The sequence below is a fragment of the Xyrauchen texanus genome, chromosome 36 (assembly GCF_025860055.1).
Source record: "Xyrauchen texanus isolate HMW12.3.18 chromosome 36, RBS_HiC_50CHRs, whole genome shotgun sequence".
Classification (NCBI taxonomy): domain Eukaryota; kingdom Metazoa; phylum Chordata; class Actinopteri; order Cypriniformes; family Catostomidae; genus Xyrauchen; species Xyrauchen texanus.
In genome coordinates, this window is record NC_068311.1 from 18,523,670 (window position 1) to 18,546,852 (window position 23,183).

Sequence of the window (23,183 nt, forward strand, 5' to 3'; positions counted from 1 at the left end):
GGTGTGGTCCTGGTCAAGACAATCTCCTGAACTCCAAACTGAATGTCAGAATGGGAAAGAAAGGTGATTTAAGCAATTTTGAGCGTGGCATGGTTGTTGGTGCCAGGCGGGCGGTCTGAGTATTTCACAATCTGCTCAGTTACTGGGATTTTCACGCACAACCATTTCTAGGGTTTACAAAGAATGGTGTGAAAAGGGAAAAACATCCAGTATCGCGGCAGTCCTGTGGGCGAAAATGCCTTGTTGATGCTAGAGGTCAGAGGAGAATGGGCCGACTGATTCAAGCTGATAGAAGAGCAACTTTGCCTGAAATAACCACTCATTACAACCGAGGTATGCAGCAAAGCATTTGTGAAGCCACAACACGCACAACCTTGAGGCGGATGGGCTACAACAGCAGAAGACCCCACCGGGTACCACTCATCTCCACTACAAATAGGAAAAAGAGGCTACAATTTGCAAGAGCTCACCAAAATTGGACCGTTGAAGACTGGAAAAATGTTGCCTGGTCTGATGAGTCTCGATTTCTGTTGAGACATTCAGATGGTCAGAATTTGGCGTAAACAGAATGAGAACATGGATCCATCATGCCTTGTTACCACTGTGCAGGCTGGTGGTGGTGGTGTAATGGTGTGGGGGATGTTTTCTTGGCACACTTTAGGCCCCTTAGTGCCAACTGGGCATCGTTTAAATGCCAAGGCCTACCTGATCATTGTTTCTGACCATGTCCATCCCTTTATGGCCACCATGTACCCATCCTCTGATGGCTACTTCCAGCAGGATAATGCACCATGTCACAAAGCTCGAATCATTTCAAACTGGTTTCTTGAACATGACAATGAGTTCACTGTACTAAAATGGCCCCCACAGTCACCAGATCTCAACCCAATAGGGCATCTTTGGGATGTGGTGGAGCAGGAGCTTAGTGCCCTGGATGTGCATCCCACAAATCTCCATCAACTGCAAGATGCTATCCTATCAATATGAGCCAACATTTCTAAAGAATGCTTTCAGCACCTTGTTGAATCAATGCCACGTAGAATTAAGGCAGTTCTGAAGGCGAAAGGGGTCAAACACAGTATTAGTATGGTGTTCCTAATAATCCTTTAGGTGAGTGTGTGTATATATATATATATATATATATATATATATATATATATATATATATATATATATATATATACAGCTTATGAAAACCCCAAATTCAGAATCTCAGAAAATTTGAATATTGTGAAAAGGTTCAGTATTGTAGGCTCAAAGTGTCACACTCTAATCAGCTAAACACCTGCAAAGGGTTCCTGAGCCTTTAAATGGTCTCTCAGTCTGGTTCAGTTGAATTCACAATCATGGGGAAGACTGCTGACCTGACAGTTGTGCAGAAAACCATCATTGACACCCTCCACAAGGAGGGAAAGCCTCAAAAGGTAATTGCAAAAGAAGTTGGACGTTCTCAAAGTGCTGTATCAAAGCACATTAATAGAAAGTTAAGTGGAAGGGAAAAGTGTGGAAGAAAAAGGTGCACAAGCAGCAGGGATGACCGTAGCCTGGAGAGGATTGTCAGGAAAAGGCCATTCAAATGTGTGGGGGAGCTTCACAAGGAGTGGACTGAGGCTGGAGTTACTGCATCAAGAGCCACCACACACAGACGGGTCCTGGACATGGGCTTCAAATGTCAAACGTCTTACTTGGGCTAAAGAAAAAAAGAACTGGTCTATTGCTCAGTGGTCCAAAGTCCTCTTTTCTGATGAGAGCAAATTTTGCGAGTCTGGAGGAAGAATGGAGAGGCACACAATCCAAGATGCTTGAAGTCCAGTGTGAAGTTTCCACAGTCTGTGTTGGTGTTGGTCCACTGTGCTTTATTAAGTCCAGAGTCAATGCAGCCGTCTACCGGGACATTTACGAGCACTTCATGCTTCCTTCAGCAGACAAGCTTTATGGAGATGCTGACTTCATTTTCCAGCAGGACTTGGCACCTGCCCACACTGCCAAAAGTACCAAAACCTGGTTCAATGACCATGGTATTACTGTGCTTGATTGGCCAGCAAACTCGCCTGACCTGAACCCCATAGAGAATCTATGGGGCATTGCCAAGAGAAAGATGAGAGACTTGAGACCAAACAATGCAGAAGAGCTGAAGGCCGCTATTGAAGCATCTTGGTCTTCCATAACACCTCAGCAGTGCCACAGGCTGATAGCATCCATGCCATGCCGCATTGAGGCAGTAATTAATGCAAAAGGGGCCCAAACCAAGTACTGAGTACATATGCATGATTATACTTTTCAGAGGGCCGACATTTCTGTATTTAAAATCCTTTTTTTTTATTGATTTCATGTAATATTCTAATTTTCTGAAATTCTGAATTTGGGGTTTTCATAAGCTGTAAGCCATAATCATCAAAATTATATCAAATAAAGGCTTGAAATATCTTACTTTGCTTGTAATGAGTCTATATAATATATTAGTTTCACCTTTTAAGTTGAATTACTGAAATTAATGAACTTTTGCACGATATTCTAATTTTCCGAGTTTCACCTGTATATATAAAGTTAAAAGTAATCTTTCAGTTTGCCTATTATTTTTTTGTAGTCACCATATTTTCAAATCAGTTATCTACTCTGTAATGATGGCATAATGGCTCGGTATTGTACTTTTAAGAGTGAGTGCTAACTAAAAACTGGCTCACTGACACACCATTACATGTTAAGTAATTTCAAGTTCATTTTAATTTGGATGTGAACAAAAGTGGAGTTAGACGTTAACTCTGTAAATTGTTCATCCTCTTCCATTAGCTTGTCCCATTCATTGCGATCTACAGAGACCTGCTGCGAGTACGAGAGAATGAGAAGGCGGGCATGAACGCATTAATTGATTGACATAATATTGAACGAATCAGTGTAAAGTTGAGGCAATGTCTCCCCACACGACTTCTCGCCTGTATTTTATAGGCACTGCCTACCTTCCCGCCTCTGAGAAAACACCACTGTCATGCACACACACACACACACACACACACACACACACGCAGACGCAGACGCAGACCTGTGTTTACTCTATCAGCGCAGGAGTTGCACGAAAACAGTGTGAAACAGGATCGGCCAAGTGTGGAGGAGCCACTGAGAAGGAGATCAGCATGAAAACATGACTGCTTGGAAATGGATGAAGACCGAAGGTAAATTCACAGTGCTGTCCTGGCTCTGGCCGCACATTCTATTTTAAAGGAATATTTTGGGTTCAATACAAGTTCAGCTCAGTCTACCGCATTTGTGACATAATGTTGATTACTATGTTGATTACAAATAATTGATAAAAAAATTTACAAACCTTTTCTGTGTAAAATTATATCCAAATTTACAACTTCGTTACATGACGAAGTAACGCCGTAAACCCTAAAATGCTGGTAAAATTACAATTTAAACAAATTTACAGCTCAAATAATACACGTTTTAACAAAATAATTAATTTAAGTGCTTTTATCAAATTAAAAGCAAATTTTTTTTGTCTTTAAACCTTTCAAAAATTGGCCTTATTCACTTCCATTGTAAGGTACTCACTGTAGCGTTGATTTTTGCTTTTACTTTTTTTTATGGTAATCAACATATGATTTATGCCACAAATGCTTTCAATTGAGCTTAACATGAATTAAACCCAAAATATTCCTTTTTAGGACTAGTACACCCAAAAATGAAAATTCTCTTATCATTTACTCATCCTCATGCCATCCCAGATATGCAACTTTCTTTCTTCTGCAGTTCACAAGCAAAGATTTTTAGAAGAATATCTCAGCTCTGTAGGTTCATACAATGCAAGTGAATGGTGACCAACACTTAGAAGCTCCAAAAAACACATAAAGGTATAAAAGTAATCCATAAAACTCCTTTGGTTTAGTCTTCTGAAGCGATCCATTCAGTTTTGGGTGAGAACAGACAAAAACATAACTCCTTTTTCACTATAAATTTTGACAGCAGTCTTCTGGTTATCTCCTTGATTACACTTCCTAGCGCCATCTAGCGTTCTGAGCATGCATCAAGCAATAGGAAGTGTAATCGAGCTTGAAATCTGGATTGTGCCTAGGGATTGCAATGGCAAGATATACAGTGAAAAATGAGTTACATTTTAGTCTGTTCTCACAAAAAATCTATTAAATCACTTTCGAAGACATGGATTAAATCACTGGAGATTTATGGATTACTTTTATGCTGCCTTTTATGTTTTTTGGAGCATCAAAGTTTTGGTCACCATTCACTTTCATTGTTTGGACTCTACCTTCCCTAGCAACCAGGCTAATTTGGTTGCTTAGGAGACCTGGCTGGAGTCACTCAACACACGCTGGATTCGCAATCACGATTCCAGAGGTGGTAGTCGGCATCAATACTCGCTGAGCTACCCAGGCCCCCCTTTTTCCCCAATTTTGTAATTATATAGATTATGACACATTCTGAGACTCTCAGCCTGAAATTACAAAACTTTCCTTTTTTATTTAAGATTATATACACTACCGGTCAAAACTTCAGAAACACTTGACTGAAATGTTTCTCATGATCTTAAAAATCTTTTGATCTGAAGGTTTATGCTTAAATGTTTAAAATTAGTGATGTAGACAAAAATATAATTGTGCCACCATATTAATTTATTTCATAAAAAGTGTTTGAAATTGATGACTTGGACAATATAATAAAGAAAAGAAGCCAATAAGTGCCCAAAATAGATGGGAACTCCTGCAATACTGTTTAAAAAGCATCCCAGGGTGATACCTCAAGAAGTTGGTTGACAAAATGTCAAGAGTATATGTCTGAAAATTCTAGGCAAAGGATGACTACTTTGAAGATGCAAAAATATAACAAAATTTAGATTTATTTTTGATTTTGTTTAGTTGCAACATAATTCCCTTAGTTCCATTTATTTTATTCCATAGTTTGATGACTTTACTATTATTCTAAAATGTGAAAAAATATATATAATAAAGAATACTTGTTTCAAATCCTTAAACCGGTAGTGTATATCTGGATGTAAATGAGGTGGCTCCGAAAAACCGCTTCTGTTTTGTTCCCAATCATATCAACTGTATCTGAGAAAAACTGTGATATGACAAAGCAATCAATAGTTATAGCATTACAAAAATAATTTATCTTAGTGTCCAAAAATGTTTCCATGTACATAACATAATAATTTTACATAAGAACATTACACATGCAAACACATCAATTACTAAAGGCTTTTAGTAATGAGTGTGACGAGGAGGAGGGTGGGGCCAGGCCGTGAATGCACACGGCCGGCCCCCAGTCGGGCTAATCAGCCGAGGAGAGGGATAAAGCCAAGCCGGATGTGGCAGTTCGGGAGAGAGAGAGCCACACGCAGCCGGTGTGTCTGTTTATGTTTGAGTCTTTTTGTTTCCTTAAATATTACTTTGACTGTTCAGCCGGTTCCCACTTCCTCCTTGCTCATTTTAAACCCTGTTACAATGAGATTTAACAGAATGAGTGCCTTTTGACTCAATGAGTCTACATCACTGAGTCTGTGTCCTTTACATGACGCCAGCTCCTGGTGGTCATATGTAACATAGTGCTTTGTGTGGATTTAATGATCTGTGCATCAGATTACCTTATGTGTGGATTTTTTTTTAAAGATAATTACCTTCTCAAAGTAATGGTACGTGATCTTTTATGTTCTTTGTATTTTTTGTTAAGTTACAAGTGAAAACCCAGCATATTAGCAACACCAACATAACTGTCAAAGACAAATACTTAGCTATGATGCTATATTTTTGTCTCTGGGTAAAACAAATAAGATGGTTGTTTTCTACTCTTTGAGAGCTTTCCAACAATAATATGTACACTGCAACATTTTTTATAAATTATCAAAACGGAACACTTCTTATTTGTCTGCAAATTTTAAAGCACTTATTCAGTTTTGGTCATAATGCCTACATGCATTGTAAAGTACAGCTTCAAAGCTTTAAAACGACACTTATTTTGTCTCGGTCAAGACTGTCTAGTTATTCATATTTTGAAGATTTTTTTTTCGTTGCAGGCAGTTTTGTTTTCAGCAGTAATTACTTGGCAGAAGAATTATTTATTCAGATTTGTATTTTTATTTTGTTAATAAATCTGACTATTTATTGAACATTGGTTCAGATAAAACATTTAAAAAAAACTAAGGAAAGCGTTTCAGCAAACGAAGAAACAGTTAGTTGCATTACAAGCCACAATGCAGCAATTATTTTCAATCTTGCAAAGGCTGACCAGCTTCTCAAGTGAGAAGGCAATTATGTTCCTCGGTTCTGCCTTTTGAGGTGTTGCCATTACTATCTAACAATGCATTTCCAAAAGTTATATTCAATAATGACATTTACACAAAGATCAGAGCGTGTTAGATATAAGAAACTGTTCCAGGCAGTGGTAAAACCCTGCATCATATCTTGATCACGGATTTCAATAAGTCAGTGGAATCTCTCCAAAGTGTCTTCTCTCATTCCTATACAAAAGGCTGCCGAATGAACCCGGCCCTTCTTTCATATTCTCTCTGTGAGCTTACATTTTCCAATAAATCACTGACTTGTCCAATAACATACTTTCCACTTTGCACCATCAACAATTTCCTTACCGAATTTTCAAGCTGCTGAAAATAATATAGAATTAGAAAGAGAAGTTTTGATTTATCTCTTGATGGGACTGCATTTTAATAAGAAATTAAGTACATATTAGGTACTTCTCTGAAAAATAATTGAAAAATAGAAGACACAAATCAACTTGCTGACAGATAAATGCATGTCAAAATCTGGCTGTCATGCTTATGGAAGAACTTTGTGACTCAAGGCACCATTGTTCCTCTCCCTCTAGCATTCTCACTTATTTTCTCTCTTGCACCTCAAGCAATAAATCTGTGCTATAGTATAATCACAACAATTCTGGCTAGCTCTGATAGCCCTGTATGCCTTACATGGCAGGTTTCCAAACAAAAAGCAAAGGGCTATGGCAGATAAGTCCATTATTGTTTTCCAAGCCTTGAAAATGTCTGTGCTTTAATTAACCATATCAAACCCCACTCGTGCACTCTTTGCTACATTCAAAAATATTCGATGGACGGTAATAGCAGTCCACGACTTACTCAAGACAAACATCAATAAGGCCCCCTAACTACACTGGGTCTTGGGTGCTCTGATTGGAGGGAACAGAGTGAAAGCTCATTACTTTACATCTCGTACCTTTGATATCCGGAGGCGTGAAGCTCTAATCCATCTTGAGTTTTCAGAAGAATGTAAGTCTAGTAGTGGGCACTTAGATCTGGATCAGCACTCCACATCACAGAGTCCTGTCCACTCTTCAACTAAACCCTCCGTATGAAACGCCAGGGAACAGACCTGTCAAAAAATGCAGAGAGTCAGGCATTTATTTGGAAAAATGCATTATACTGTAATAATTGCATTCGGAAGCCTGCTAAGATGCATTTATAACACCATCACAAGTGGTTCACTTCCGTGTTTTGGTATGACTACCTTCATATCAGCAGTGAACTGTACCAGAGTTCACACAAACCATACCGCAGACCACCTTTTCAAGCGGATTCGGGTCCGGTTCGCAGAAAACAGCATAAACATCATCCAAATAAACTGAACTTTGATGTCATTTGAACGCGGGTGTGTATCAAAATTGCTAGTGTGAAAACTCCCTCAGTCTCGGGTGATCGGATCACAAATGGTCAGCTGACACACAACTTATAAATTATAATGAATTGTTTGAGAATCACAAATGCTCAAGATGACCTTCCACCATCAATGTTTGTGGAAAATTAGTTTCAATTTAGCATCTAGAGAGAATCTGACAGAAGCAGAGCCGAACAAACGTCTAATTTAATATTTTGTTTTATTTTCTTACAAGTTCTATTCAGCTTTTGCTATCAAATTATCAAATTACTTGCATTATCTAGACTTGAAAACCAAAGCAAACTTCAAAGTCTCACCTTACCAAGTGGAGCTAAATGGATTTGTTACATTGAATCACAAACAGAGTATTTGTACACTATACATTATATTACAGTTTCATTTTCTGTTAATGCATGATCTTCTGTAAAGCTGCTTTGAAACGATGTGTTGTGAAAGGAGCTATACAAATAAAAATGACTTGACTTGACTATGGCAGCCATTCAAATTCAAAATATGTTCTCTGCACAATATTGCAAGATAATTTTACGCTAAATGATAAAGTAAATTAATGTAACCTCGCTGCATTTTAAAGTTGCCCCTTTCTCAAATTAGGATTAAAGGTCTTCGTTGTGATGACCCAATCATTTAATGCTAGCATTAAAATCACCTGAGGATGAGGAGCCCTTACAGCTCCCACTTGGGACTGCTAAAATAAGCAACTATTATATCAACAAATAAAAAAGTTTGGAACTGGAAACTGGAAAGCCAGACTTATGTAAGCACACTCTATTTAATATCCCTGCTTTATCTGAATAAGTGTAACAGCCTTTTAAACCCACATTTAAACTATGAATAGCTAAAGGCCAGTATTGTAAGCAAACAGTCATGTAACACCTTTTTATCCAAAGCAACTTACAGTGCATTTACAGTGGATAACCTGAGGTTACAAACTTTTTCTTTAAAAAAATAAAATAAAATGTAAGTTATAGTGAGGCACTTACAATGGAAATGAATTGTGCCAATTTTTGGAGGGCTTAAAGCCAGAAATGTGAAGCTTATAATTTTATGAAAGCACTTACATTATTTCCTTTGTTAAAACTCATGTGTTCTTTGAACTGTTAAATTTCAATTTCAATTTCAATTTCAAAACACTTTATTTGTCCCCAAGGGGCAATTAATAAGGCCACATAGAGTAACGTAACCATTATACATTATAACATCCTACATTAAATAAATAACACAGTGTACATGAAATACATATTAATGAATACCTAATATACATATATTAAAAAATAATTAAATCAAGACATAATAAACAAGAGGGCTAGAGACGGTTGAGAATTTAAAAGCTGCACCGATTTGGGAACAAAGGTTGCCTTCCTCCTTTGTGTCCTACAACATGGACAACGAAGCTGTCGCCGTGAAGGAAGCCACTCAAAAACAGAGAACATTACATGTGATGTGTCTCGCAAGATCCTTCCAGCCAACCTCAGCGTTTGCTGTTCACTTATAATAGAAAGAGCCCTAATAGGGAGTCCAATAATTTTTGAGCAGACTTTAACTGTGCGCTCCAGACTATTTCTATTTTGGAGGCTTATAGAATGAAACCAGCAGACGATGGAAAATGTAATGACACTTTCAATGTAGGAGTAGTAGAACATAGTGAGCAAGTTCTTACTAACTCCAAAGGAATTGAGCTTCCTTAAAAGATACTGCCGCTGCTGGCATTTCTTCAGTATCTCCTCTGTATTGGAAGTAAATTTGAACAGATTGTCAAAAATCGTCCCAAGGTACTTGTACCTTGTTGTAAAATTGTTTAAATCATCAGTTTAGAGTTTGTGCATTGTGGCTATACTTTTGAAATAGTGAGTATTTTAACGTTTATGGATTGGCCCCATTCACTTCCATTGTACTGTAAGTGTCTCACTGAAACCCAGACTTTGCTTTTTTCAAAGAAAAGTCTAAATACATTTTTGTGGTAATCAATATTATGCCACAAATGCTGTTGAATGAGCTTAACTTGTATTGAACCCAGAATATTCCTTTAAGTGCTATATGCTCTTTTGCTAACCTTTCAGTTACTAGCCCAGATTGTTAACCAATATCAGAGACCCAAACTGGCATACTTGTATTAAATTAATTGGAGAAATTGGAACACCAATTTGGCAGATGTAGAAACGGAAGTCCTGCCTTACAGGTAAAAGAGCCAATCACATTTAAGATACAGACATCTCCTGTCAATCAGCTCCAGAATGCGCATGCACATTAGCTGGAGCAGCTAGGAAAATAGTGTTTTTTTTTGCGTGATCTGATATAAAGAAGCACATTTTATGATACTACTGTTGTCCGATTTTACTGCTGAAAATTTTATTTGATTGTAATCTTGACCAACCATTTTGGTGATTTTGGTGTTTCGCCAATCAAGAGCTGTACATTCATGCCACCTGTATCCATAAAAAAATTGCTGCTTGGAAGCATTCCCAATATGGCTGCCAAGTGTACTGACTTGCCTTGAAAATAACTTTGCCAGTATGCTACACCACACCAATAGAAAGATTGAGCATATTTACACCAACTTTTGAAGTCAAAATAATTTTACAGCCATCAAATATTTCAGGGATATAACTTATATCTGAGGTTTACACTGTATTTTAATTTTCAGCAACTCTTTTGTTCCTCTTGCCACTTGATTTGTTTACCACTCCTACAAAAAAGCACTGTGGCTGTGTCATGGACATCTGTCTGCAAAGGGAATCACAGTCCTAATCATTATCCTCAAAACATCCATTATCAAAGTTATTTCTCTGACAAAAACATTCTGATTGGTCTTTACGTAACTGTAAATGCTCAGAGGTCTAGATCTATTAAAATATTTTGGAAAACACATCAAATGAAAATTCTCTCACATAAAAAATGTTAGGGGTTTGGAGGCCTTAAGTCCTCCTTTTACCCCAAGCTAAAGTTTGTCCCAACAGTGCTGGGCAAACCAGGCAGACAAATACTGAAGCAACAGCTCAACTCTAAGAGAATCAGTCTCTCTCTCACTCTCTCTTTCATTTTCTATACCTCTAACCACCAGCGGAACACATCAGAGCCAATGAAGCTTCCAGATTCTCCCGGCACTCACAAAAGATAAAAAGTTATGCCATTGGCTGAGAAGATGGAGAAGACAGTGGTGTGGAAAGATGGAAAAGCAGCACCATATAATACTACACTATAGAAGTAATGATGCTATGATATATTCAAGACCGGAGCAAAAATGTCCACACTGCTGTGTGGAGCGTGCTCTGGCTGCGTGAAATGTAGAACTTATTCAGTGGCCCCACACTGACAGAGTCAAGATATATATATATTGATGATCCATTTAATAGGATAAGTACATGGAGGGACTTTATTTTATAAATAAAACTTATTCCTTTTAACTGGCTCTTTTTAAAGCCAAGTGGTCTTGTTAAATAAAGAAAAGCCTTGTGCATTTACTTTGACAAGTATGATCGCCACTTTTAAAGAAATACATCTTTGAGGTTTTCAGATGAAATCAACTCTCATTCTCTCAGGCAGCTGATCTGGAGATGTGATTGAAGAGAAACATTCATGAAAAATCCAGATGGGGAGGCGGCGGGTTGCTATATTATCTTCTGTGAAGAACATGTCATTCATCTCTCTATATAGGAAACACTTTATTGTTCCAGTCAAACATTTTCAATTTACAGATAAGTTCATTAGGCTTCAGAAGTAAACTCATGTGTAAATGCAATTAGGGTAATAGCTGTAATGGAGAGAAAATATTCTTGGCGTGTTGTTGTGAGGAGTAATAAATTGTAATTCATGCTGTTGTTCCACTTGATGGGGATTTAGAGCAGATTAAATCTCACCAATCACATTTCCCTGTTTCTTATCAAACATGCAAAATGCATTAGCATTGTCTCAGGGTGAAATCAGCCATTTCTTATTGAGATCAAATTCAGTGCCGCTTTATTTGACATCTTCGTTCTACTGGTATAAATGTGATTTGCACATGCACATTTTGGACCATCTGTATGAAAGGTCTTAAGGTGCTGCATCTCTCAAAATCAGATTTAATCTATTTGAGTTTCCAAACACAAGTATTCATTCAGACAGTGAGCAGGCCTGAACATGGAGGGGGCCAGACAAACACCTCTGCCTGGTCTTAACATTTTGGATGTTTTTTGCCTCCTGGCTGACATTGATTTTTCTCATTCACAGTTGTCAGAAACAGTACTGACATCTTACTCTCACCAGGCAATGAAGGATTTTTCTGCCAACAAACCTTTACAACAACAAAAAACACATATTTGCTTGCTGCTTATAGTAGTCGATCGTATCCAATGAGGACATTCCTCCTCATTAATGGTGTGTTCATTGATGGTTGTACAGTCCAATCCTAGATCCACAAATGTTATTGCATGTTGGGCATGTGAAGTCTGGGTTGTAGCTGTGTGTCGCCTTAGTCTTTTTTGCTGTTTCTTCAGATTCGTCTCTGATTCCAGCAGCTCAATTACTGTAAGGCAGGGCTGCCGCCAGATGGAAAGGTTAGAGGCAACTTCTTCCAGTCATGAGGGTTCAAATTTAAATTTTCTTAGTGATGTTTTCAGCAGATCTTTGTACTGCTTCTTCTGACCCCTATGGACTGATGACCCAGATGAAGTTGTCCAAATAGAACTTGTCATGGCAGACGCTCAAGGCATCCTAATAACATGCCCAAATCAGTGACACTGGCCTCCATGCTCTTGCAATTTGTACTCGGAATGAGGTACATGGTCACACCATGTGATCCCCAGGATTTTCTGCAGGCATCTTATATGGAAGCACTCTATCAACCTTAGGTGGCGACTGTATGTGACCCAGGCTTCACAGCTGTATAGGGGAGTGGTGAGTGGTGTTGATGCAGATAGAGTTTACCAAAGGCTTCAGAGGCTTGTTTAATCCGGTTATGGATTTCATGATCGATGTTGCAGATCTCTTATAAAGATGCTACCCAGGTATTTAAAAGACTGAATTATTGTGAGTGGTCAATGTTCTATGATGAAATCAGGCATAGTGGATGGTGGGCAGGTCCTCCATTGGCATATCACCTCAGTCTTGGTGGTGTTGACTGACAAGCCCAGTCTGCTGTAGGCCTTTACAGCAGCAGCAAGGATGGTTTGCAGGTCTTCTGGGAAATGAGCCATAAATGCGCAGTCATCAGCATACTGCAGCTCAAGGACCTGCACTGCTGTGACTTTGGCGGTTGCCTGGAGCAACGGATATTCAGATATTAAAAATGTTTCCGTCTAGCCTGAAGTTTAGAGTGATCCCACTACTGCTTTCCAGCTTGTCATGGAGAAGTTTTGTGGTACACAATAGGAAGATGTTGAACAGTACTGGTGCCAAAACACACCATTGTCTTACCCCAGTGCATACATTAAAGAGCCCCAATTCCTGTCCCCCTATGGTCCCAGGGGCCACCATCCCATCATGGAATTGTGACAGGATGTTCCAAAAGATTTTGGGCAGCCAAATTTTATTAGGATGTCCCAGAGTAGCTTTCAATTCACAAAGGCTTTAGAGAGATCGACAAATGCCATGAAAAGGTCATGATTTTGTTTGCTGCGCATTTCTTGAAGCTGTCACAGTACTCCGGTTCATCCTGAAGCCGCAATGTGACTCTGGCAGCAGATGTTCTACTAGGTTTTTAACCAGCATGACTTTTTGAGGACTTTGTCTGCAACAGCTAGCAGCTATATGCCATGATTGTTGCTGCAGATATCACCCTTGTCTTTGTAGAGAGTTACAATTTTGGCATCCCTCCATTGATGAGGGACACTCTCCAGGTCCCAGACCAGCAGAGAGAATTAGTCGATAATCCTGGTCCATAAGTAGCCACCTTGTTTGAGGAGCTCTGCTGGATACCGTCACTGTCAGGGGACTTGTTGTTTATGAGGAATTGATGGCTGTTAGCACCTCTTGAAAGGTTGGTGGATGGTCAAGGACTTGAATGGGAAGCTGATTAGGCAGCTCTTCCAGTATGGAAAGATCAGTTGGTGAGTGTTTGTTGAGGAGGGCTTGAAATGTTCAGCCCAGTACTCAGTACTGAGTTCTCGTCGAACCAGTAGTGATGATTTCTAGCTTTATAGCCTATAGATTCGACTGCAGCTTTATGTAACACTGTGGTTATGGAGGTCCATTTCTGATCAATGGTGTTATCAGAGCACAGAATGGCCTCAACATCTTATACCTACAGAACGTGTTCCTTACTGGGGCTGACTTTAACTTAGCACAGTTCAGCTGCTTATAAGTAGATGTCTTGAGACACTGTGGGGGGTGCACTTGGATGTTAAGTTTGGTCATGATCAGGTGGTGATCCGTCCAGCATTCTGCACCTCTCATGGCCGGGTCAACAAGACATCGCTTGCGTTAACACGTCTTGTTATAATATAATCGATCAGGTGCCAGTTTTTGAATAGTGGGTGCATCCAAGATGTTTTGTATTTGGTTTTCTGCTGAAACAGTGTGTTTGTAATGGTGAGGTCATGCTCTGCAGAGTGTGTTAGCGGCCTCAGGCCATTCGCATTGACCTACCTACCCATTACCCCACTCCATATATTGCGTTCTTCTGCATTCTGTTTTAATGCTCCCACCCTAGCATTGGTAGTCCAAATAAGGAAATGTCACAACAAATAAAGCCATAGCATAACAAAAATAAGCCAAAACATATCGTCTCCTTCCTAAAATAATGTCCTAAGTCATTGTTTCAGATTTTTCAGAAAACACAAAAAACTGAACTAAATATCATGAGGAGATGATTTAGCCAAAAAAAAAATTATTTATTTATTTTAGGAAGGTGACGATATTTACATTAAGCCACAACAAAATAAAAGCACAGCACAATGGAAATAAGCCACAACACAATTCAATTAAGCCACAGGACAACGGAAATAAGCCCCAACACAATTAAATTAAGCCACATCACAACAAAATTAAGCCAAAACACAACAGATAAGCCACAGCACAGAAAAAAGCCACAACACAATTAAGCCACAACAGATAAGCCACAGCATAACAGAAATAAGCCACAACATAATGGAATTAAGCCACAATACAATGAAATTAAGCAACAACACAATAAAATTAAGCCACAACATGACAGATAAGCCACAGCACAACGAAAATAAGCCACAACACAATGGCATTTTGTCACAACAAAATTAAATTAAGCTACAAACCAATACAAATTGAGCCATAAAACTATGAAATTAGTCCACAACATAAAATTAAGCCACAGCACAGAAATAAGACACAACACAATGCAATTAAGCCATAACACAATCATTTTAAGACACAACACAATCAAATTAAGCGACAATACAACAAAAATTAAGCCACAACACAACGGAAATAAGCTAAAACTAAATAAAATCAAACCAGCGCACAATAAAATTAAGCCACAGCATAGTGGTTTACATATATAGTTGTTTTGAGGCTTAATTTTATTGTGTTATGGCTTAATATCTTTGTGTTGTGGCTTTTCCATTGTGTTGTTGCATAATTGTAGTGTTGATGCTTAAGAGTATTGCCTTTGTTGTCTGCCATTGTGCTCCCAAAAGCTGCTTAAACTACTCAAACAAATATTCTTAATGAAAAGAGTTAACTAAGCTCGAAACAACAAACTAGGCAAAATACATGATTATGAAAGCCGAAATAAATGTGTTATGTCAGACTGCAAATACCTGTAAGTAATACCTATACACTCTGGACTCAACAATGGTGGTTTTACAATTAGCAGGCTGTCATCATATACATCACCATTTCTATTGGCCATTACTGGTCATATGTAGCAAAGTCCCACCCATTTATGAGCCCAATTATCATGTAGAGAAGTCAGTTATCTCCAATAGACCCATTGGAGTACAGCCAGCACTCTATGGGCCTTGCATCCCCTGTCTTCTATGGGCATATTCATGAATAAAAGGGAAAGTTCACAAAAATAATGCACTGCATTATTAGAAAGAACACAAGCAAAAATCCCAAAGTTCGATTTTAAAACAAGACCAAATAGAACAGCATTCTTAGATCAAATAAAATTAAGTTGGAAAATCCTTTTACTTTCCTTCAATTCCTTCAACTTGAATTCCCCAGATTATATACTACGCACAGCATGCTCTGCATATGCGTAATGTATAAAATCAGAGTCACAATCAAAGCCTGGGCTGATTGTCACTGCTGTGTGGCGGTGTCATCAATCTTCATTGTTAATTCATAGAACGACACATTAAAAAGTCAGTGGAATGAATCTCAATCCGCACCGAGACCGCCAGCCAATCTCGCTGCACACTGCCAGATTGACGGCTGGCACAGGGAGCCCTCCAGTTATGATGGGATACAGTTCACTATCAGCCTGAGCCATGACCCCAATTGAAGAGGCATATGCAATATGTTTGGGATGAGACCATATGGAGGAAAAAGCCAAAGCCACCTGCAGGAGACCGATAAAGCCATTCGAATTCATGGCACGTCTTAAAGCCTGGCGTCCTCCCCAGATGAATGTGACTGGATGTATTATTACCTGACACAACGAGTAGCAAATGCTACAATGCATAAACACAGTCGTAAACTCAAACACACAACAAGACTTGGAAATGGTGATGTCATGCCGCCACTAGTGTCATAAATTGACCAGCTCAGGGCAGAAATGCTGCTGGAAATTACAAAAATGTCACAGATACTTATAATGTGAGGGCAAAAAATAAAAAATAAAACATGTATTTCATCCTATCATAATGTATGCTTAACGTTTTGTATATTTCTAAATATTTAAATGATATGTCATATATATGTTATATAACATATGTGTTTCATAAAATACATAAAAATTCTGAATCATACATAAATTCAAACATAAAAATGGTTGTGAGTTTTGTATTCTCTAATATTATAAAATAGGTCAAGCAGAACGTTTATGACCTTGTGTATTACAGAAAAAGTACTTTTGTATTTGATGTTGATTTGAATTTAGCCATAATTGTTAAAATTGAGAATTTCTTTCCATGCATTGTATCAATAGAAGTATTTGACATATGGGCGGCATGCAGTGTGGTTTTAAATATGGTTAGAAAATATCATGTTCTCTCAAAAATTAAAATTTTTACTCATCCTCATGTTCCAAACTTGTATGACTTAGGAATGATGGCCTCAGTCACCATTCACATTCCATACAATAAAAGCGAATGGTGACTGAATTTAACATTCTAGTTAAAATGTCCTTTTGTGTTCATACAGGTTTGGAACAACATGAGTGATGGCAAAATGACAGAATTGTCATTTTTGGGTGAACTTTCCCTTTAAGCTAAAACATACCTCTGAAAATCAATTCGGGGCAATTACTGTTTATAATAATAAATAAAGTTAATATCTGACACTGGCTGCTGTGCAACCCACGCTGAGAATATCTGATGAACCACTGATTAGATTGGACCAGAGAAGAAAGAAAGAAATGGAGACAGAGATGGAGTGGCTGGCGAGTTAGCACAGATCAATTTCGAAAACCTATAGCTCAGCAGATCTGGGTGAACACACCTAATTTTGCTGCATGCAGGGTGTATTTGGAACAGCACTTCACCTGACATTCGCAACTTGTCATGACATATTGAATTGGAGTATAACGTCTCAGTCAGAGGAAAACAACAGAATAAAATTCCTATACTTTCTATGTGATTAAATTAATTCATCACTCCCCACCTGTGCTATTCTTATCGATTCATCAAGTCTGGTGACAAATTATACAGATCTAAGGCCATTCATTATGTCATTCCTGCACAGCAAAAATCATTGTCTTAATCAGTAGTATTGTGCTTTTCATTCAAAATATCTAAACATCCTAAAAGGAATAGTTCACCCAAAAATGACAATTGTCTCATAATGTACACACACTTATACCGCCTCAAACTCGTTTGACTTTCTTTCTTCCATGAAACTTAAATAAATATATTTTTATGGAGATATGAGGTGTATATATCCATACAAAACAAGTCAATATGGTCCAAACTTTCAAGCTCCAAAAAGGACTTAAAGGCATCATCAAAGTAATCTGACTCATGTGGTTTAATTCATGTCTTCTGAAGAAAAACGTTTGGGCAGTAGTGTATTGGTGACAAAAAAAAAACAAAAAAACAGAACACACCCATCTCAAAAAGCCATATATTTACACTTATATATAAGGTATAAGAAACTTATTTTTTTCAATAGCCTACATAAATAAATAATATTAACAATTTATGTTTCGCTGTAATCATTGTGTCAGTTGAACTTACAAAATGTATGTCAGGGTAAGGTGTCCAGTACAGAATTAAAGCTTGATATTAAACATCTATTTAAATAAAAAGGTTTGATTAACTGTTCTTTTAATTAACAGTAAAACAGGCTTTATATTTACTCTAATTAATAAACTAATACATACTGTACATAACCTCATACATAATACACTTTTAAGCATTGTATAGGTATGACTGATTGTAGTAATGTTCACTTTAACACGTTATCTTATGCAGTATTATTACACTATGCAGTACATAAGAGTTAATGATCAGGCTATTTGTTTTATTTGTGTACAACAATTGTAATTTCCCAAAGATTAATAGCATAAGTTAAAATTGAAATGCATTAATATTTTCACTTTTAACAGCAAGGGAAATATACAGCGCAAAATAATTATGTTGACTCCAACGCTGCAGGCGCATCTCACGGTAGATGCTAGAAATGTCCCTCCCATTATTGAAATGGAAAATATGATTGGTTATCCAATCACGTCTAAAACGAACATTCTGATTGGTAGCTCAGCTATGTCGAACTGTCTTATTTGCCCATGCCTTCAGTTGTGGTCCCGCTGCTCCGTGAAGAGGATCTCTGTACACTTATTTAAAAAATATATATATAATAATAATATTCACAATTCACTCAACAGTGCTGTGGCATCACTGCAGTATAATTTGTTATGGGTCAAAAGCCTTGCTTTTCTGGCGGCCATGCGTTTCATAACTAATTTTAGGAGGGCATACGCAAAATCCTTTGAAAGATAGGTGGCCGTACAGCGTATGCCTGAGTATGCCCAAGACTACACTACTGGTTTTGGGCAAGAAACAATAAATTTAGCCTTTGCAGTATCAGGTGCGATCGTGATTTGAAGCTCGACTACCCGTCCTCGTGCTTGCACTGGAGTTCTATGGATTACTTGGTGTCTTATGTCCACATTGGAAGTAACTTGGAGCTTGGAAGTGTTGGACCCCATTGAATCGCAATGTATGGATATATTTACCACATATCTTCACTTCGTTTGTGTTCTGTGGAAGAAAAAAGTCATATCAGATTGAGAAGACATAAGGGTGAGTAAATAATGAAGGAATTATTTTTGTTCTTTTCAAACAAGATACATTTACTTGAGAAGACAAACTTTGGAAAATAATAGGGCTTATTGTCACAGAATAGATCTTGAATTAGTTTATTTTTCTTGCTTCACTAGCAAATTGATTTTTCTTGTTTTAAACATAAAATCACTACATTCTGTTAGATTTATGTGTAACACTATTAAAAAACATTTGTCAATGGGGAAAGAAAAGTAAACGCAATTCAAGATTTATTCTCTGAAAATAAGTCTTAATATCTCATGCAATTTCACCTCACAAGTAAATGTATCTCGTTTCAAAGTAATAAAGTAGTTCCCCCAACAATAAACCCTCATGATGTTCCAAACCTGTATGACTTTCTGCTTTGCAACACAAAAGGAGATGTTAGGCAGAATGATAGATTCAGTCATCAATCAACTTTATAATTAATTTATTTCCATGAAATGAAACCTTTCAGAAATTACGGGTTTAGAACAACATGAGGGTGTGTAAATGATGACAGAATTGTTTTGTGAACTTTCCCTTTCGTTAAAGATCTACTATATTCTCTGATAAAGAAAATAATTAGTTACATTATTTTGGCTCTGTGGAGAGAGCACATCTTCATTAAAACGTGCAACAAATTGACCTTTTAAATGAGCCAAAAAAGAAAGAACATGAAGGGATAAAGTGTCTGGAGCAAGACAAGAATTAGGTTGCTGGGCCTCTAACCAGAAAAAACAGTGATTCATCACAGAGCTGGAGCAGGAAATGATAGGAATGAAGTGTCTCAGAAAAGGAAGTGTTCTTATCTGACATCATGAAAGAGAGAGCGAGAAAGGGGTGTATGTGTGCCAGGGTGGTTGCAGGACAGAAGAGTCTCATTTAGGCATCAGTGCTTGTGAATAGCAGTGAACTTCCTCTGGTCTTGAGACTGTGACGTGCCTGGACTCACGAGCAACCACTTCCTGAAGCCGGAGCATTAAATCAGACACAGGCAGCAGCTGAGCCATCAGCAGCAGCCACCTACGATCACAGACTCACCCTGAGAAAGGCTACATGGGAAAACAGCAGTACCACAGCACCCAAACACATAAATCTATGGGTGGTAACCTCACTCTAGGTTGCAGGCCTGCATTGGACAATCTTCTTCTGAGAATGATGAAACACATTTCTAGAATTACCCTGATGAAAAGACCAACATAAATGGTTAATGTTCTTAAGTTATACCGTTGTTTGGGATGTGCCAGGGTGGTCGACTAATTGACTAGTCATCTAATAACAAACTAGTCGATTAGTGGGGTCGACTACTAACATTTTTAGTGGTGGTGGTTTTAATGGGAGACAATTTTCAATTTAATTGAAAGACGTAACTTCTTTGATAGTGTTTTTGCTTGATGATAACTTCCTGTGCTTAAAAGTGAATCACAGTTAAACCCTCTGCAAGAACTTTTGTATCTTTAATGCTTTAGGTTTAGTCTTTTTATGTGCTGTTGTTACAGCCATCAAAGTGCCGCAGCAACAATTCCTTTCAAGACAATCGCTGTTGGACGTTAAATCCTCCACTGTGAGTAATGTGAGGTGCTGTGGAGAGATTAAAGTCTTCTGCTGATTCTGTCTGACACTGCTTAAATAAATAGTTGCAGTCAAAAAGGTTTAAACTGCTTGATTTTGTGAACTAGATATGCGGCCATAATATTACCTTGTAGTTCTGCGCTTTTAAATTTGCCACGAGGATTGCCCTGAAGCACTTCGGTTACATAGAAGCACACAATTTGGAAATCAGGATAGGCATAAGTGGTTTTGTGCCGCTCTGTGTAGAAGCCTTTCTTATTTCGTACTTTTATGCACTTAGCATCCGTATATCCCTCTGAAACCGTCTAATCAGGGTAACGTGAACATAACGGAGCTTAATTCTACATTATTATCCCTACTAGTCGATTAGTCATTCAAACAACCAATGTTGAAAATTGGTAACTTTGCATGTCCCTTCAGTTATCACCTTCAGATATATAAGACAAAAACAACAAAGAAAGAGCTCACCAGTTGTTCAGGGTAATATTAGAAATGCTGGTGTCATAATGCTGCATGTAAAAAGACGGCAATGGGAATATTATGTGTCAAAGGGCATCAATGTAGGCAAACTCTGCAGAAATGTGGACATTTACATCTTGAACATCCGGTAGATGTAATATTAGATGTGATGATTAAAATGTGGTAAACAGCCCATCGCAGTTTCACTTCAATCTTTTTACATTAAACAGATCAAATTGTCAATGTTATGACATGATTTCTGCTCGCCACATCAAACACATCTTCATGTAAACAGATCCAGCTTTAGTCTCATAATTTAGTAGATAAATGCTTCATCAGCAAGCCAACGTCATCAGCCCCACAGATCTCATTCAAGACACGAAGAGGGCTGATCATAGTTATCACAGCACTCCTGAGGACTCTTTCCACAGCTCATTTTCACAAGTGCCGCTCAGCAATGCACACACATACTTTAAGTCTCTTTCCAAATAGCTCCATTGGTGACATGTTGAGTATAGTCACTACAGCACTACCAAGCATGGCTGCTTCAATAATTGAGGAAATTTAAATTACTTTGACTAAAACTGCACAGAAAAAGCCCAGTTATCATATGTTTATTGCTAATGCAGATGTTGAGATTCATTAAAATATTAACCATTCGCTGTAAAATCGGAATCATTACCATATAATCAGGTAAAATGTGTTTATTATCTTACCCTGTAGAATCTGTCAGAAAAGTCAATTTATATTCGTAGAATGGGGATATTTGGTGGGTTTCTTTGCATTTTATAGGATGGCTTTTTTTAAGTGAACTAAATGACAAACGTCTACAAATAAGCACCATGAGGTTTCATTGGAAACACACAGGGACTTGAATTTCAAAATAAAAGACATCAAATAAAACAGCAAAAACCACACTTAATCCATCACAAGAAGCAATATTTAATTTTCATTTTTAAATTTTCAAAATGATGAAAGTAAAAACTATTTTAAAAGTTACAGGTAATTTCATACAAGTCCAAACTATGAGTTAATATTAAAAAAAAATTCAACTTTATAATATTTGTTTGCTAATTTGAAGTGGTTTCAGGTGTTTTTATTTTTATTTTTTATGAATCATTAACATGAAGAAGAATTGCCCTGATATTGAGTCTTTCGTTGTCTCTCAGATCAGACTGAAAATTAAAAATGCATCTATGTGAAGACAAACTTTCAGGAGTTGCAGTCAAATAAATGAAGAAAAAAAAGTAACACAAACTAATACTATTTACAATGCGAACAGACATTATATGTCAGGTTGAAATGCCGGATGGCTGCATAAATGTAGGAGTTTACCCCACTGAGAAAAAAATAAGACTTCCCACTAGGGTTGCCACCATAGCCCTGTAAATTTCCTGGACACCTCATCAATGACCGAAAAACCTTTAGCTGGCCATCATACAAGAACTAAAACACATTATTTATGATTGTTTACTCCTTGTTTAGTATCACATATATACAGTGCTTTCAAGTCTTCCTTGAAACTGTGTCATCAACAGGATGAGGATGAAAACATTTACCTGACATTAATCGCTGAAATTCAATTTGATTATTATAGGACAATATGATTTGTTTATCTTTCCCTCATCAAGACTCTCTCATAAAAGTCAGTCTGTGGAGTGAACTCATTCAGAACACTCCAGCTCATTACAGGCCCATGGCTGCATTTGGTCATAAATCAACCATATATCTGTAATTTCTGCTCTGTGCCTCTGTGTGTGAGAGTGTGCATGTATGTGTATTTGGATATGGGGTTTGCTTGTGATGACACATTACATAAGTAAACATGTGCTCCATCAAGCCGGAAAAACAAATGCACCAGCCTCTGACACCAGACAGGTGTGATTTCTCATTGGCTGGGCTGGATACGACAAATTGTTGACCACTCCAGCCTGACATTTTAAACAATCTTGAGCCCGGTCTGGGCTAGTGCTGCACAATTAATTGAATTAAAATTGAAATTGTGATATCCCTGCTTAAAAACAACACCTAGCTTGACACCATCATATGTTGATCTTAATTCAGGTCTACAACATTGGATGCTTGTGTTCTGGTGTTCCAACTAGGTTTTTTGGATTGCTTAAGGATGAGC